At 50.4% G+C, this 16,191-nt stretch overlaps 1 long non-coding RNA gene across 1 annotated transcript in view; it reads right to left on the bottom strand.

Annotated features, from left to right (window-relative positions):
* The window catches only part of LOC146783142 (uncharacterized), a 96,732-nt gene extending 85,971 nt beyond the window's left edge, over positions 1 to 10,761 (bottom strand). Inside the window, exon 1 of the long non-coding RNA XR_014970710.1 lies at positions 10,608 to 10,761. This is a non-coding gene — a long non-coding RNA (uncharacterized LOC146783142). The remainder of the gene's footprint in view (positions 1 to 10,607) is intronic.
* Between the last annotated feature and the right edge of the window lie 5,430 nt (positions 10,762 to 16,191).

The raw sequence follows: 16,191 nt of genomic DNA, 5'->3' as shown, positions 1-16,191 counted from the left end.
ACCTAGAACATTAGCTTCAAGGCACTACATCACTTAAAATGCACAGGGGAATTTACCTCTTAAAAACTGCAGTTACACCAGTGACTAATTACCACGCTAGAAAATAGTTCTGTATCTTTCGGCTGACTACATTTTAACAAACGCACAGTTTGCGTCATTAATGGTGGCATAATGGCATTTAATTTTCTGGCGTGCTCTTGGCCCGTGGAGTAGTTGAAAAACGTATCCTTTGATCGGACATCACAAGGCAATAAATAAATCTCCATCCAAAACAGAAAGCAGTTACCCAATTGGCCCCAGTGGCGTAGCTAGAGCTTCTGGCGCCCGGGGCTATCCCCCAGATTGCCGCCCATGGCAGGTAGCGGGTGAGGAGGTGTGCGGGGGAGAAAAGACGGTGAGCAGCGGGGGTGGATTGGCAGTGTTTAAGTTATGACGCCACTCTCTACTCCACTGCAGGTGAAAGCAAAGGTCGGAGAGGAGGTGCAGCAAGCCCAATACTAACCTCGCATCCCAATGCAGGGTGTCAGAAAGATTTACATAACATACAGATTGACAATAAATCACGCAAGTGTGTAAATCAGTGTACAAGATGTGTTGCATGTGTCAGTGAGGGTTAAAAGGTGTAGCAGTCACATATCCTACATAGCTCCCTGTGCTATATTAAAAGGCTTAGTATTTAAGAACTGCAAGTAACAAAAGGATCTGTGTTCACAGCAGTAACCCACTTAGCTAGCTACATCCCCCCCAAAAAATATACAGTTCTGCCATCTGCATAGTACATGATGTGCTTTGCAGGCACATTAACCTTCTATACTACTTTGAGTCAGATCTGGGACTACACAAACAGAAATCTCTCCAAGAAAAATTTTAATCTCCAGGGTTATTTCACCAAGTATTATCCCCCGACATCTACTGGGCACCTCTGCAGCAGATGTCTAAACCCTATAAAAAAATATTAGAAAACGCAGACTTTGTAACCAATTAATCATAAAAGATCTACTAACATGCTTCTCCTTGTTGCCAATTTCTTTGTGGCAGGGTTTTAAAAAATGTGTAAAATTAGTTGAGACGCAGATTTTGCATCGGGATTGCGGCACTTTTTTTTTTTTAGCACAACCCCAAAGCAAAATCTAATTTGGTAAATCTCATGATATACCTAATAAAAACAAATATGTGAGATCACAATATCTGATGTTACTTCTTGTGCTGTTGGTTACTGTGATGCCATGTGCGATGTCATGCATTGTGACATCACTGACTGTGATGGCACACACCATGATGTCACTTGCATACTGACTAACTAGGTTAGTTCCCACCCATGTGTTGGAGCTGCAAGACAGTCCACAGCTTCAAGGCATTCCATTTTAGTACGGAAACATTTTACCCCAAAACAAAACCTGCTTTGCCAATGTTCTCCCAAAATTACCCCCCATTACTTTCAAGAGTAAAAAAAATACAATGTACCTATTTTTGCCCACAGCGCAGGCAGTTTCATGCTCTCTCATCCACTTGCTTCCAAAGGCCTGCACTCCTGTTAAAAGAACTGTATAACTTCCAGTATTGCTGAAGTAACAGAGGTCAGTGACTAAACAGTCAAAACTGCGAGAACTACTCTCTTCTAACCTCGGAGGGGGGCTCATTTGTTAAAGGTTGTTTGCCTAAAGGCTACCAAGAAAGGTGTTGGGCGGAAGCAATAGGAGCTCTAGCAATAATTTAGACATGGGGTGGTGGTGGGCTCGAAAGTTCCACCGCGTGCTTTATGAATGACACAGTGCGCTATAGGAAGGAGAAAAAGGATGTGTTGGGGTGCCACAAACGTCACAGATCACCCATGCACAAGGGGGGGAAGAGTGTGAAGGGCCCCGTGAAGGTAAAGGGGGGGGTCGTCGTGAGTGGGTGTGTGGAGGCAGGCAAAGGTGGCTGGTGATGGTTTGAGAGAAGAAGAAAAACACGTGAGAGATGAGGTCAACTGTAACAGAGGTCAGGAAATCTATTACTGAAGGAGAGTGGCGCGGCTCGAATTCAAGAAGATTACGATTTAGAAATTAGTTAGGGGTGTGGGGGTGCCGGGTTGGGGGAGGTTGAGAATAGGAGACGCGATGATGCTGTTTAAAGGCGGCTGTTTAGGATGGCTGAAATGGAGTGTGGTCTAGGGTGGCTAGAAAAGATGAAATCGCACTGGACTCGAGCGCGCCAGCGGCCTGGCTGCAGGTGTTTGGACTCCCTAAGGCCTGGCTCCACCCCAGCCCTGAGTCTCGGGATGTATCGCTCTTTCTCACCCCGACCTCCCCGGGAGCCTCGCACATTGATCCCGGACCAGGGGGTTGCTTTGGGTTGCTGCGAAACAGTCTTCAATAAACAGGTTGGTGGTGGTGCAGAGCTCAGGGTGTGTTTGTATATTACTTAAGGGTTCAAAAGTCAGCGATGCCCTGCTGCAGGCCCAAAGTTAAACACGAGGTCGCGGGCAGGGCTCAGGGCTGCTGTCCGCCTGCAGATCGGACAGCCCCGGCTCGTCTCTCACCGGACTGTTACAGGGAGCAGCAGTCGGCGCTCCAGTCCCACCTCCAGCACGGACTTCATAGCTGCCAAGGTTTCAGATTGCTAATGTGTGACATTTTCAAGGTTTCAGGACACCTATGAATGACATTCAACTACTAAATGTATGACACTATGTTTCGAGCAAAATCAACAAATTAAGTACATGGAAACAGATAAACGTTAAGAAATGACACTTATTTGAGAAAGGACAAGTTATGAAAAGAACTTGGAACTGCTGCAAAACACCTGATCCTACTGTAAAACGATTATATACCCACAAACTACTCACATCTTACATGATTTTACACTTGTAATCATTACTGCTTCTTGCAAAGCCACAGACAAATTGGTTGCATTTGACAGTGTAAAATTGAAGGATCATGTTTGGCTACGGAACACCTTATCGTACTTAGTTCAGCAACTCAACTCATTTTCTTATTGCAATCTGAACCTTATTGCGTGCTCTCTTCCTAAACAAAAACATCACTGCACTGATTCTAGTGTTTCGCGCCGTAGTGTTACAGGCCACTTACCAATGGGAAAATCCTGCCTGGGGCTGTAGTTTCTAAGCTGCAGTGGCAAACTCACTGCTGACAGCTGCTCTGCTCAGCTGTTCACAGACAGTGCTGTGCTCGAGTCTGTGGGGCAGTCCATACACCACGGTGCTCTGACCCGGGCAGAAAGGGCAATGCTCTCAGCAGCAGAACTGCAGTGTGCGCGGTGGGTGTCTTTTAAAAACAGCGCTCACCGTAACGTACTTTATTTTGCCAAGGCCCTACCAGGGTCGCAGCAATGTCTTCCTGGGGGCCCGGCAGGACATGTAAAAAAATACCTGATCCTGTCTGGAGTTAGGTTTATGATATTAACAGTTTCCCTCCACTGCGGTGTCGGCTTATAATTGGCACTCATCCCTCATTTATTCACTATATATTTCAGTATTATGGTCCTTCGGACTCATAAATCACTCAGCCTTTTAGGAATAGCGTCAAACTTCTAGAGTGAAATATGGCTGTTTTTAGTAGCACTGTTTAGGGACACATACATTTATCAGAACACAAAAATTGTGAACAAAACAGAAAAAGGAGGAAGACACAGTTATTTGCTTTAAATCCATGTCTTTGAAGAACATGATGATTGCATCCACATTGCAAACTCAGTGCTTCATCTTATCCTCTTAATACATATACTTCTTTACATACATGTGATTGGATGATTGCTAACTAATGAATACAGACACCTGTGTTTGTGTGAAAACTGACATAGATCCTCGTAGTAATAGCAGACAGTGCTGTATCAGATGTTTAGTGCGGTGAATGGGCGCAGTGTACACTAAGCGACAAATGGCATATCGCTCTGTTCAATGTAAGACAGTATAACTGATGGCGACAACACATGTTGTAATAAGTCTTGTGTGGGTCACCTCTTAAAGGCCACACGGTCTAATAAATGGCATTGAAATTAAATTGAAACACTTCAGTATTCCATTGATTGAATGGCATTTCATGCAGTATTCTCATGTTTATGTCCTGAGGGTCAGACGTGTGACTAACATTGACGTAAGTCTGAGACAGTATTAGCTGCCTCAGAGCTCATACAACCTATACTGAGTAACTGTGAGCTGATTACCCCTCAGCCATAGGCTTTTGTCAGTATCCTAACTCACATTCGATCTGTCACTGGTTGTCTGTAAGCCAGTCATGACGTATGGAGGTTTTGCCAATGCATCAAGTCATTAGCTCCTTTCATTGGTGCCAGCAATTGTAAATAATGATCCACATTTAGTACCTTACAACAGGATACCGTCTGAAATACGCGCACCCTTTTCACCTTTCATTGTTTACTCTGCACTCAGGTCCCCGAGCCCAGTTGCAGTGCAACCTTTAAAAGTGCATTTTTGTACGGAGCTTTTCTTGAATTTTCGTTACTAACATCATTATTACATGACCAAAGTCATGCGCCATCGCTGACGGAGTCAGCCAGTCTGTGGAGGCATGCATGAGTGCACTGAAAGGAGCCTGCCCTACCCTGACAATAAACGAGATTTATTTATATTCTAACAGTTACCGGCCGGCGGCTGCTTATTTATTTAAATTATAACTAACGAAACAAAAGCGGAGCATTCCCTGCTCTACTTACTTTTTTGCTGCAATTTAAAGCTTCGGTAAAGTGCACTTGTGGCCGCAATCAGAAGTATGACTCCGATTCTCCCATGGGCGGGCCGCAGAACGCCGGGCGGGAGGGCATTCAGTGCGGTTCACCTCTACACAGCCTATAAAGTTAAGAGCATAAAATGGTTGTCTCACAGGGATATATTCTATCTATCCCCGCTTCTTTTTACCCTTCAAAAACGATAAAAGCTGTTTGGCATGAAATCTCAAGTCGGCCTGGAAACGTGCGTGCAGCTGCATTCGCAAGCATTTCCGCTTGCACTTCATACACGTGTGCAGCGCAGCGCCGCCCCCAAAATAGTGCCGCCTGGGGCGGACCGCCCCCACCGCCCCCCCCTAGCTACGCCCCTGATTGGCCCTCTTGGTAGAGATGGGAATTCGATCTCTGCGTGCTTGACTTATAACCTGTTTTTACAACCCCCACCATTCAGACACTGTCTGCTGCAGACGACGGGGCGCGCACGCATACATGCCAACACTCCCGATTCAGGCGTGAGACTACCGATTTGAAGGCTAGTCTCCCGCCTCCCGATTCCTGCAAGTAAAAACCCGATTCCTCGGGTTTTCAGCTGACAGGGCTTGGTAATGTGTAACGTGCTAATTCTTCCAGCAATAGTCAGAATGGCGATGCAGGGCTCTAGAATGGGTGAAAAACCAACAAAGCCCCATTAACAATCGAATGGTCTTTTAAACACCTGTGAAGAACTGGGGGGGAGGGGGGGGGGGCGGCTGTGTGTGTGCCCTGAAGCTGTTTCAGCCCGGGCTGACGGGGGAGGGAGGGGGTGTATGCACTGACCGCAACCTGCCAGGCCAGTGCACGACTCTTGCATCCCCCTCTCTCTCTGCCTGCCATTGCGCTCCATGCTTCTAAAAGGTGATAAAAAAAACACGTGAATTTGCTTTCAAATGTCCGATCCTGCAGCAGCACACTTCCAAAGTCCATACATGACAGAAACCCGATTGAAGGCCCCATTCTCCCGATTTTTTTTTTTTTTTTTAAATCTCCCACTTTGCTCTTCTGAAATGTTGGCATGTATGCGCACGAGAAACGCCGGAGGCAGACTCCCCGAGGCCCAACAGCTCCACCACCTCACTCTCACAGGTGGCACACGGGTGACGTCACTTCTGGAGAGGCACGCCTGTAGACCAGCCCGCCACCATCTCACTCTCGCAGGGGCCCCACATGGCACTCGGTGAGGGCATGCTTGCAAACCAGCTCCAGTGTCAAGTCGAATTGATGCAGAAAATACAGTTAAAGCGAAAACAAAAGCATCCAGGGGAAAGGTCCAATATATGAATGCCTGATTGGCCAGTAAATTAGATGTTAGCTTTGAAGCACCTTCAACAGGCTTTTTTTCCTATCACACATTGCATTCTGGAACATGTAGTTGTAAGTTTAGATTCACTCTCAACATCAAAATCCGTGGGGGCAAAAAGGACAAGAAAAGCACAGAGTAAAATAATTGCAGCCTTGCCTAAGTGTTTTTGAAGCTGCAAAGCACAGAGACCTCAGCAGCTTTTTCAGCGTCTACGCTTTTTCATAGCAGTATGATGCCTTCAACAACATTTGCATAGCACCCTGTAAAAATATGTACAGAGCTCTCTAACTTTAGCCAAATCTTTGGTCCGGAACGGGGTCAAACACTCAATTTCAAATGTAATTGAAAGAGCTTTACTGCAAACGTATAGCAAAACATGCCTTAATAAGCGCCAGATAAGAACAGACCAAATATTGATCTACAATAACAATGGCAACTTCAGTAATCTGAGATATTTTGAATCATTTTTGAAGTTGTCCTAGAGCACTTTGCATTAGGGATCTGTGCAATATTTATTAAAGTATAAATGTACACACCCTTAAAAGTTTCAAAGGCCACACTCACTGAGAAATGCAGAGAGCCTTGCCAAGTACCATGCACCAGGAGTTAGACTAACTCAATTTAGTGCTTGTGTCCGAAAACCACACAAAAATGCATTAGTCACGCTATTATAGCGCACCGGGAACCACCCCAAGGCACACTCCATGAGGGGGGGCCGAAACGCATTTAAAGCAGCGAGCGTGCTGTGCTGCCCAGCTCCGGGCTCTGTTCTCATAACAGTAGTCTCCTCGATCTTAATTGACTCATTTTCACTAGATTGTTGTTAGAATCTGGGTTCTCTGGTTGACACAGGTAGACACTTGTGTCAGGCAGGGAACCTTTCCTCTAGTCAGGGTAAGGGGTTACACTAACAATAATCCCTACTCACCCTCTAGGTAGCTTGGCGCGAGCAGACAAGGCGTTATCTTAGGCGTAATGGTTAAGCACTTGTGACCACATACAGTAATCCAATGACACCCCCACAAATGGACTCCACACTGGGTTTATCAAAAATATACTTCTTTCATAGAATCAGGCTTATCACAAGACCCAATAACGGTTACACGGGCCCACAATACTATTTAGTGAAAGAGTTCTTGGCTTAGCATAGTTCTACAAAGTCTGTGCGCTTCGTTCCTGGCTGTACACTCAGTAGGCGGTAGACTCTGCTGGGGAACGGGTCTCACACGCACTGTAGGCACTCCAAGAGGGAACGTACACCCTACGGTGCAATCTTGCACAGTACCTTTATCTTTGTTGAAGTCGACACGAAGGCTGCGCGGGCATCCAGCGCGATGTACGATGCGGTGTCTTCCTGGCGTTGTGTACTACAGTACATTTTAGACCTTGGGTGTGCAGGCTCAGGGGACGGTTCGTACGTACGGCACTCTCCAGCCTGTTGCGGCGTTCGCGCCGGACCGTGCGATTGGTAATCTTGAGTTCGAGCTGCTGGGTACGAACACTCGTACACTCCGCACAGGGGTGACGTACGCGACCACCACACGTGCCGCAGCCTTCCCAAAAGCAGGGGGAAGGAGCGTACGCTGGCAGTAGGGCTTGCAGGGGAATAAAAGCAAGTACGGGTCACAGTCCTTCCGTTATGGTGCGAGCTACGGCTCGTAGGGGCCAGATAGTCGCGTTGCTCAGGCTGGACCATACCTTCCTTTGCGGTGCGAGCTACGGCTCGTAGAGGGGCCTCAGTCACTTTGTTCGGGCCAGACAGCGGGTGCAAGCTTCAGGGGGGTACGCTTCGATCGAGAAGCGCACACAGCAGTTCTCTTCAAGATTACAGGGAAAACGGTCCGTTTTCCAGCGCTCTCTCACGGCGGTGAAGTCCACTGGTCCTGGGATTTCGTTCAGGGGGCAAGCTCGCTCACAAGCCCTTGGAGATCTTTAGCACAAGTCAAATAAAAGTTTCTTTGGTCTTTTCTTCCTCTTCTTCAGCAGCAAGGCAACCACTGCAGGCCTGTCTCCCAGGTCAGGGACAGTACTCCTCCATGCAGCTTTCCCGGTTCCTCCTTGTCGGACAGAGGTTTCTTCTTGGCAGGACAGGATCTAGTTTCTTAGGAGCAGGGCTCCTACATTTATACCACAAATCCTTTGTTCTCCCAGGCCTAGTTCAGTCCAGTTCTGGAGCACTTTGTTGCTGCGATGCAGGCTTCTTCTTTCAGGGTGCAGGGCAGAGCCATCAGACGCTCCACAGGGGCGGAGCCAGCATTGTGGTGGCAGAGCACAGCCCTATTTAGAGTCCAGGTTTACTCCTCCCACCCATCTATGTGTCAATCTTTCTATTCACCACCAGGCTACCTAGCCCTGCCCATCTGGGTTTCCCCAGCCCTGTCACTCACACAAGCCAGACAGCAGATACACATCATGCAGAGGCGGGCTGAAATGGTGTAGGCAAGCAAATGCCAACTTTCTAAAAGTGGCATTTGCAAACGCAGAATATTAAAATAAACCATACTAAAAGATGTACCTTATTATTCTGAGTTCAGGCATACTAAACTCGATTTTATACCATGTTCCCTGGGTCTGTTAGGATCATAGGATGTAACAATCTTAACAGCCCATTCTGGCCTATGAGAACAGGTAGCCTTGCAATAGCGAAAAACGAAAATGGCTGTAATTCATTATTAGGACATGTCACACACATCAGGGCTTGTCCTACCTTATGCTTACAATGCACCCTGCCCTTGAGCCTACCACAGGGGTGACTAACATGAAGTTAAGGGAAGGTTTAGGGACTGGCAAGTGTGTGCACTTGCCCAGTCAGCATGTCAGTACCAGACTGCACGCAGGTTCTGCAATGGCAGACCTAGACACATTTTACCAGGCTGCTTCTGTGGGTGGCACAACCAGTGCTGCAAGCCCACCAGTGGCATTTGCATTTACATTCCCTGGGCACTCCTGGTGCACTTTACGGGGGTCTGACAGTAAACCAAATAAGCCAATCATGGAATCCAACCAACATATACATTTTACATAGGGAGCACTTGCACTGTGGCACTGGTTGGCAGTGGCACAGTGCTCTGAGCGGCCAACACCATAAAAACACATGAGGCACAGCGACAAAAAGTGGAAGGGAGACTCACGCCAAGGTGCCAGGTCTAACAATTGTATTCATTTATGCACTGCACAGTGGCTAGGACACGTATGATCTCCCATTTACAAGGCCGTTGAAGTTGAGCTGCCCCGCCCAGCTTAGTGAGCGAACCACGACGCCTCCATCACTGGAGGATCACTTGCTTAAAAGAAACAATAAAGATCTGCTGTTAACCCTGCTGTAGTGACCGACCGGTCACTGTTCTAGTTGTTCTGATGTACCAGCCACTCCCAGAGGGCTGGTTTACACCCCACCCCACACCCATCCACCACAGGCGTCACTGGACATGTGAACCTGCCAATAAAAGGGGCCGGGCGCACGTGCCCTGGGCCAGTTCCATTAAATAAGTAACTGTGTCTGTGTCATCACTACAACTGCATGAGGGCCTAGGGCCCTGCACACTCACATTGGCGACGAGCGGGACCTGCCCGCGTGTGCAGCAGCCTTGTTGGAGGTGGTTGAGGGGGAGAGTGCTGCCCGTGTCGAGTGCACCCCCTGCAGCAGGCGAAGGAAGCATTTGAGCAGCCGCGGGCGTGTGAAGAGCCCCGATGTGAAGGTGAAGGAGTGGGAGCCCACCCCGCATCGGAAGAGCAGGTGGCTGTGGCATCCGGCATGATGTGAGCCCCCGTGATGGCAGAAGGGAAATGCGAGCGAGGCCGCCACAGACAGTGCCACGAGGCAGACTGAAGCCCGACCAGTTAGTGGGCAGAAGGTGAGCCCTGAGTGGGGAGACAGGACAGCAAAGAAAGCCTGTCGAGGGGAGACCCGCTCCCTCCCACGCCCGCGAAGAAGGAGAACACTGCCCTAAGCTCCGTGGGCTCTGGTAGTGGCTCCCTCCCACTCCCGCGCAGCGTGTGAACTGAGAGAGGCCGCTGCGGTGGGGTGGAGTAAAGAGGAGACACTATGCGGCCAGCGGCCGACATGAAAATACACGCGTGGTACGTGAGAGCAGGAAGTGCCGCAGTATTGCAGGAGTTCGTTCCGCCCCATGTTGCGGCTGGGGACAACGGGGCTCTGACCAGGACTGCAGGGAGCGTGTATCTAGCAACGGTGGAAAGGCCTGGTGCGCGGCCTGCAATTAGGAGGATGTCTGTGATGAAGGAGCAAGGCTAGTCTGGTGCCAGCATAAGGTGAGGCCCACCCCCAGCACAGTGAATGGGCTGCTGGCTAGAGGAGGTGGGGTTGGTCGGACACCTACACCTCTTTCAGCGCCCAGAAGACGCAATGGATGCCTGTCAGCAACGCTAGCCCCTGTGCAGCCCGTGAAGCGAGAAGGCCTTCTGCACGGGACAGAGTACAGGAAGTGACTGTGTGCGGCCAGCGCCGCTGAGAAATACATTGAGGATGTGTCGGGAGGTGGTAGAAGTTTCCCTCACCAACAACACTGTAGATGCACTTGGTTAGACTTCTCAGCCCCAATGAAGGAAAAAAACCACTCACCACGGTGAAGGGGCAGTCCTCCTTCGACGTCCGGCTGCTGGTATGTGTCCCGGTTGGCAGCCACCAGGGAAGGTGCACGCCCAGGAGTGTGGTGAGCGAGAGACTGCTGGGAGTCCGAGAGCCCCCTACATGGGCCCAGTGGACGGCCGATAACGAGGACATGGCTGGCGAGGAAGAGAGGTGTGGAGATGCTGGGACTCCACGCTGAACAACGTGGTGGAGATGGGCCTGGTTCTCGGCCCGAAAGTGCGAGTGCCCCAGGCCTGCAGTGTGGAGAAGCTGCCAAGGCCATCTTGTGGCCAATCAACGGTACTACACCCGCTAAATACAAAAAAGTGTGACAGAAACGGTACACATCAGACACTGCACTAAAAGCACATGACCTACCGGGCAGGAAGGCCACGGTGTGCCAGGACGATATTAATGTAGCACAGGGATAGCTGCTGCAGCCCAAAAGTGATGGGGAGGAGAGCGCATAAGACTTCATGGAAGGGACAGACAGCCGCAAGACTTTGTCATGCGATTGCTCGAAAGAAGTAAGCAAGTCCCACTCAGCAAGTGAAACAGGAGACGCCTGGGGCATCAGGTGACACAAGAAGGGAACCCCGAGAAGAAATGTAGCTAGGGCTGGTGAGGAGAACACAGTGACAACTAGTGGCCATAGGTGGTCACTGCAGCAGCAAGGATAGTCCTGGGATAGCATGAACCGGGACACTGTGACCTTGAACTTCCATGTGCAGAGTGAAAGCAGAGAACGCTCTGTGTCACCAGGAGGGAGAAGCTCAAACCAGCCAAGGCGGAGGAAGGTGCATCCAGTGAAGTAAGGATAGCACTGCAAGAGAAAAGACCGGGTGAAGAAAGGAGAGCAGTAACCGAAGAAGAGGTCTGAGAAGACGACCTGCCATAGGTCGGAGAAGAGGTGACCTTAGAAGAGGTTGGAGACCCGGAGAAGAGGTCAGAGAAGCAGCGACCTGAGCAGAGGTTGAAGAAGGGGCGACCTGCAAGAGGTTGGAGAAGCAGCGATCTGCAAGAGGTCGAAAAAGCGGCGACCTGAGAAGAGTTCCATCAAGGGGACCGAGGAGAGATCCCTGAAGAGGACCGAAGAGAGGACTGACAGGATTGACCTGAAGTCAGAAGTAATAAAAGGAAGAAGGTCGCAACGACAGGTCTGGTCACAGAGAGAAGAGAATGCATTGTCCTATGGGTAGGACAGGAGCAGGGTGACCCGTGTGAAGTGCACGTCATATGGAGAGGCCTGGTCAGTGAAGACGAGCAAGAAGAGGAGACTACACCGCATCGCGAAGTGAAAGAATAAGACGGAGGAATTTGTGTGGTATGACGCCACCGTGAAGTAATATCAAGAGAAAGAAAGAAGAGAAGAGTGTGTGATCTGTCAACTCGCACACCAGAAGGTAAAGGTGACGTATGCAAGAACATCTGGTATGGAGCACAGCACCTGGAGAACATCGGCGGCACTTGGAGGAACTACCTATCCATGAGACTTCAGAATACCTGGTGATTGCAGACGCAAGCAGGCTGGACCATTCTTGACATCCACCTTTGGGGTCGCATGGGAGACTGGACGGTGAGACTGCTCGGACGTCCTAAGTTAGAGGATCCAACCACTCCATATCAGACCGTGGGGACCCAGGGGCAAAGGGCTCAGGGACGACAGTGAGAACGGGTCCCGCCACGAGAGATGAGTCTACAGCCGCTCTTCCGCAGGTCCCAGCATGATGAAGATCTCGTGCTAAGTGGCAGGAGTAAACAATACCCTTCAGGTGGAGCTGAGGACTTGAAGGTGGGACTCATAGCGCTTCCTCCACACACCCAGCGGCGAAGTGCACCCAGTCCAGTGGAAACCTGGTGAAGTGGGCCTCTGGGACATCCTGTGAGAGGGGAACACCTATGAGAGGGGCATCCTATAGAGAGGGATGTCTTGCAACTATTCCACCATTTCGTAGAGACAAGCAATGCTGCCTGTGTGGAGATGCCACGACAACCAGGACTGATTGGTGAAATGTAACATCTATCCGATCCACCATCACTCTGCCTGCTCCATCACCACGAGAGCTAAGCCTAAAAAGGCATTGGTGTCTGTGAGAAGTTGGCCTGATACGTAGTGTTCACTATTCTAGTGATCACTGTGTATCATTCCAAACGACCCTTATTGATGATTGGTTGTAAGTCAACCTCTTAGACCAGCTATCCTAGTAGCGTGGATACGAGCAGTCTTAGGCTAAACTCTAGAGGGCGTGTTAAGCCGGCTGTTTACCATCACATATACCCCTTGAACACCAAGTGAAAGGACACCACACAAGTTGTTATGAAAATAAAAGGATATTTATTTATAACAAGACTACCCTGGCTCTTTATGAGTCAGGGAGCTAAGCACACTACAAAACTCTTAGGAAAATACTTCAGTTGCACAATTTACACAAATGCCCGAGGGGCACGAGAAACCATCTACACTAACAGTGAAATGCGAATGGTTAGAGTCTGGAGGTACTGATTCCGGAGTGTTCCGATCAGTGGGACTAAACGAAAAAGGAACTGGACACTTGTAGAGCGAACCTGCGATGGAGCACCGAGATGCTCGATTTACCTAGCCCGGAGGCTGCGGCTGCGTGAAGTTCGGCAAGATGTCGGGAGTCCTCGTGTAGTCTCAGGAGCCTGAAAGAAGAAGTTGCTGGCAGGCGACCAGTGACGATGTTCAGGGCGATCCAAGCCTGGATCGGTGGTGAAGGAAAACCTGAAAGCAGAGGGGACTCAGTTCTCAACCGCTAGCCAGCGATCGTGTGGGTACCAGGAGGGTACCGGCTGAAGTCACCTCGACCAGGTGAGTGGGTGACGTCGGACTCGGCTGTTCCTCGGACCAGGAGGCGCGGCGGCGACCAGGATGGAGGGCGAGCTGTCCCACGAAGGTGTCTGCTGTCGATGATGCTGGGCCCAGGAAGGGGCAGCGGATCTTGGCAGTGGCAACCCAAGCGGGGGAGTCAAGATGGCGTCGGGAGTGGACCAGGAGGGTCCGGGGTACTCCTCTGTTGAAGGGGAGCAAGAGCCAGTCTGGAGCAACCAGACCGGGGATGCAAAATAATCTTGGAGCGTCGTGAAGAGGGCCACAAGCCGGTCGGCAAGTGGTCGGACAACGCGGTGAACAGCAAGGAGCGGAGGGGCCCCCCACGCAGATCTCGTGAATGCTGGGGAGACAGACTTCGAAGCTGGAGCTGCTCAGGGTTTAGGGCTTCTCCAACCCTAGGTGCACTCACTCGAGGGTCCCTCGGTGGGCGTGCTAGATAAGCGTCGTGCAGGTTCTGAAGATAGCCGGTCCCGCAGGTCTCGTCACACCTACGACTCTCAGCTGGGCTGATGAGGCAGGTAAAAGGTCAGAGATGGCAGGGTACTCGGGTCTCGTCGAGCTGGGCAGTCTTGATCCGTAGGAGAGACTTACAGCAAACCGCAAGCGCTTAGTTGGTGCCTGCTGGTGCAGGGTGGCTACTCCTTAGCCACAAGGGAGAGTCTTCAGAAATAGTCAAGAGTTCCTTTCGGGGAAAGTGGTTCGTGATTCGGAGGTATCCGATTATCTGATTATCCAATTTGGGAAGGGGACTCGCTCCTACCTTTATTCTAAGAAAAAGGGGTTGGCCCGTGACTAGGTTCTACCTATGGGTGGAGCCAGGAGGGGGGTAGTTACACCCCTATCCTTTGTCCGGCTTCGCGCCAGCTCAGGGGCTGGTGTGCCCCCGAAACTGGTTTGAGCCGGGCTATGCACAGTGAGCACCGGGGTGCCACTGGCAATCACCTTCCTTTCAGCCCTGCCTACCTGGAATACACAAACCCTGTCTGGGATGGTGCTAACACCGCCCTCGACAGGAAACCCTTTGTCCAAACTCCCTTCGCTGGAAGGTCCCCCAGCAGCAGGAGGTCAGACTTGTGTCTGGTGGCAGCATCCATTTTGTGATGCTGAGGCTTGAGTCAACTTTAACCGGGGTTCAGGGTTACTTCCATGTCGTGCCCCTCTAGAAGGGGGGAATGCTAACCCCGTCGCCAGAACTAGCGAGGGGTTCGTATTCCAATTCGTATGACACCTTACTCGACATGTGTAGGTGATGCGATGCCAAAGTTAGCAAATAGCTGGCCCGCGTCACCATGGAACGGCTATTAGGACTTGGTTCCGCAAGCCGTCGACGGGCTCGGCTCGCGCCAGAGCCCCATCCCACATGACTCCCCGCACTCTGCCTTCAGGATTGATAAGGCCTGCCATAGGAGTGACTGATAGGAATCCATGTGTCCATTTTAGGGTTAGGTGTAGGAATACTACACCTACAGCAACGGGTGATTACACCACGTGGCCCCAGCTGTCGTGCAGCCAGTTGTGTCAGATTTGGGCGGCCATTCCAGGGGTGGCATAATACATGCTGCAGCCCCTGGTAGGCCCTGGGTACACCGATGCCCTGGATACCTGTGGTATGCTGAGACAGGGACTGACAAGGCGGCCCAGTTCCAATTAGTGGATGCACCTAATGTACATGTGTGTTAATTTCGAGAGAGAACAGCTAGGCTGTGGGTCTGATTGGCAGGCCCACAGCCGGAGAAAGTCGTAAACCAATGAAGCAAAAGCAAAAAATCTGGGTGATCATAGGATTGCAGACCCTACTCTCCTACATGACCCCCCCCCAAACTTTGGGACAATAAGCTAACCTTGACCAGGTGAGTCTTCTTGCTCTAAGTGGAAATACCTGGAGAGCCCATCTGCATTGCCATGATCAGTGCCAGGTCTATGCTCCACTGTGAAGTCCATCCCCTGTAGGGAAATGGACCACCTAAGTAGTTTGGGGTTTTCACCCTTCATTTGATTTAGCCACAAGAGGGGCTTATGGTCGGTCTGAATCTTGAAGTGAGTGCCAAACAAGTATGGCCTCAACTTCTTCAGGGCCCAAACCACAGCAAAGGCCTCCCTCTCAATAGCTGACCAATTCTTCTCTCTGGGGGTCAGCCTCCTGCTAATAAAAGCTATGGGCTGGTCATGACCATCAAAATTCAGTTGCGATAGAACAGCTCCCACACCCAGCTCCGAAGCGTCTGTTTGGACAATGAATGGTCGGGAGTAGTCTGGACTCTTTAGGATAGGTGCCGTGCACATGGCCTGCTTTAGGTCATCGAATGCCTTCTGACAGCTTGCTGTCCACTGAACTTTTTTTGGCATCTTTTTACTTGTCAGGTCGTTTAGCGGGGTCACAATGGATCCATAATTTCTGACAAATTTCCGGTAATAACCAGTCAGGCCCAAGAAAGCTCGAACCTGAGTCTGGGTGGTTGGAGGAGCCCAGTCCTGTATGGCCTGTATTTTGCTCTCCAACGGTTGAACCTGGCCCCCTCCTACAAGGTGGCCTAGGTATACAACCTGTGTCTGCCCTATCTGGCACTTGGTGGCCTTGATAGTGAGGCCTGCCTTCTGCAGGGCCTCTAACACTTTCCTCAGGTGGACCAGGTGATCCTCCCAGGTGGAGCTAAAGACAGCGATATCGTCCAGATACGCCGCACAGAAGTCGTCCAACCCAGTGAGAACTCGATTCACCAGCCT

This window comes from Triturus cristatus, chromosome 11, assembly GCF_964204655.1.
Source record: "Triturus cristatus chromosome 11, aTriCri1.1, whole genome shotgun sequence".
NCBI lineage: Eukaryota > Metazoa > Chordata > Amphibia > Caudata > Salamandridae > Triturus > Triturus cristatus.
This window is presented reverse-complemented; position numbering and strand designations above follow the sequence as displayed.